Genomic DNA, 2,500 nt, shown 5'->3' on the forward strand with positions numbered 1-2,500 from the left:
CCTCAGTCGGGTCCCCGCCCGTTGCACCGCCCGCCGTCCTGCTAGTCAACATCACCTCTGTTCATCGTTGCAACAAATGCTTCCATGTGCTTTTGTTACCAGGTCATTCGGTCTGGCTATTGAGTCTGATCAGGTTAGATTTGGCTCGATTCCCGATCGGATAAGAATTCCCCAATATAGGGCCGTCTTCTGCTAGTCTTTTGGTTTGCGTTTGTATCTCCTTTTCCTTGTTCTTCCTTCTTTATCGCACTATCTCTACTTCCTCATTCTCCCCCCCCCCCCCTTAGACCATTCTCGACCTAAGGGCTCAGATAGGCTATTATCTTATCATTCCAATCTACACCAGATGTATCTAGACCGCCCCAGCCAATAACACTGTCAGGGACTTTCTTCTCATGCATATTCTTCTCAATTATGATCTGTATTATTTCGCTCGTCTAACGTAGCTTAAATAAAGAAAACAAAAATCTCGGTGACATAACTTATAGTAACTTCCCAAGAGAATAAACAGTGTATTCTCTATCCCTCCTTTTTATTCTCCTCCCTTCTCGCTTTCCTCTTATTCTTTCTTTCTTATTCTCGCTTTCCTCTTATTCTTTCTTTCTTATTCTCGCTTTCCTCCTCATTTTCATTCTAACCCCGCGCTCTCATGTTGTCCTTATTGTCTGTCTCCCAATAATCGAAATCAAATCCCTCACTTTCTCCCGGTCAAGCCTTCTACCCTTATTTCACGCGAGGTCTTCGAAAATGGGCGGCGCGGCAGAAGAAAAAATATATGTATTAATGAAAGAAAGAAAGAAAAGATTTAGAAATTCAAAGCAAATATGTTAAGAACTCCCGCACAACAATAGCCTGTACTCTCGACTCTCTCTCTCTCTCTCTCTCTCTCTCTCTCTCTCTCTCTCTCTCTCTCTCTCTCTCTCTCTCTCTCTCTCTCTCTCTCTCCCTCTTTCTCTCTCTCTCTCTCTCTTTCTATCTCTATCTCACTCTCTTTCTCTTTCAGTCTCTGTCTCTCTCTCTTTCAGTCTCTGTCTTTCTCTCTCTCTTTCTGTCTCTCTCTCTCTCTCTCTCTCTCTCTCTCTCTCTCCCTCCCTCTCTCTCTCTTTTTCTGTCTCTGTCTGTCTCCCTCTCCCTCTCCCTCTCCCTCTCCCTCTCTCTCTCTCTCTCTCTCTCTCTCTCTCTTTCTATCTCTATCTCACTCTCTTTCCCTTTCAGTCTCTGTCTCTCTCTCTCTTTCAGTCTCTGTCTCTCTCTCTTTCAGTCTCTGTCTTTCTCTCTCTCTTTCTGTCTCTCTCTCTCTCCCTCTCCCCCTCTCTCTCTCTCTCTCTCTCTCTCTCTCTCTCTCTTTCTATCTCTATCTCACTTTCTTTCCCTTTCAGTCTCTGTCTCTCTCTCTCTTTCAGTCTCTGTCTCTCTCTCTCTTTCTCCTTCTCTCTCTCTCTCTCTCTCTTTCTGTCTCTGTCTCTCTCTCTCCCTCTCAGTCTCTCTCTCTCTCTTCCTCTCTCTCTCTCTTTCTGTCTCCGTCTCTCTCTCTCCCTCTCTCTCTCTCTCTCTCTCTCTCTCTCTCTCTCTCTCTCTCTTTCTCTCTCTCTCTCTCTCCCTCTCTCCCTCCCTCTCTCTCCCTCCCTCTCTCTCTCTTTCTCCTCACGTAGTATCAAGTAAGGCTTCGAAAACATCGGAAGAGCAACAGCGAACAGAGGCGCCCTTTCACCGCGGCATAGCTTCCCTCTGTAGTCACCCCGGGAAGCCGTTCATCCCCGTTGCTGTTGCTCCTCCCGCTTGTTTTGACAGACTCGGGTTGCTTGCTTACAGGCCACGCTCCACAAATAGGGCGCACAGCTTTACAATTGTGTCCGACATGACTGATGGCGAGGATAGTTCGAGTATCATGTTGCGGCTGTCAGGATTTACCCCCAAAATGTGAGAAATGTGAGGTAATTATATTTATAAATGTACGTCTGTAACTAGGGTTTCGCAATGTAAAGATGTTTGTGGGGGTTAAAGCAAAGTCTCTGGCAAGCGAGCTGGTCGGTAAGTCATAACAAATGAATTCCTTTCTGCGTGAATCATGCGAGTTTCAGATCAGAAAGATAAACGCCCAGAAAGTATTTATAAAACGATTTTATTGGATTTTGACGTGTGTTATTGTAACATGTTTATAATATCATCCATTTTTTTCAAAGATTCTGTGAATAGTTGCGTAGATTTGCTAGTGGTTCCGAGATTAAGTAATTTGACCAAACTAAATTGAAAGTGATTACGTCTGTCAACATGTCTAATGATATAATATGTAAAACTACTTGTACAAACTAATATAATAATGATTTATCTTCTGGCTTGTCATAAATTTACACAAAGAAGCATTCATTTCTTATTGATGTTCCTGCCATCTTCACCATCGTCTTCGCTATTAGCAAATGGCAACTTGCATTTCCGCTGCCCTCGGATTCTATCGCTAATTTTTCTTTCCTTTCATCCGTCTATCTGTCTGTTCTTTCTT

The sequence above is a fragment of the Penaeus japonicus genome, unplaced genomic scaffold, assembly GCF_977035675.1.
Source record: "Penaeus japonicus unplaced genomic scaffold, GWHDUDI00000001_assembly GWHDUDI00000022, whole genome shotgun sequence".
NCBI lineage: Eukaryota > Metazoa > Arthropoda > Malacostraca > Decapoda > Penaeidae > Penaeus > Penaeus japonicus.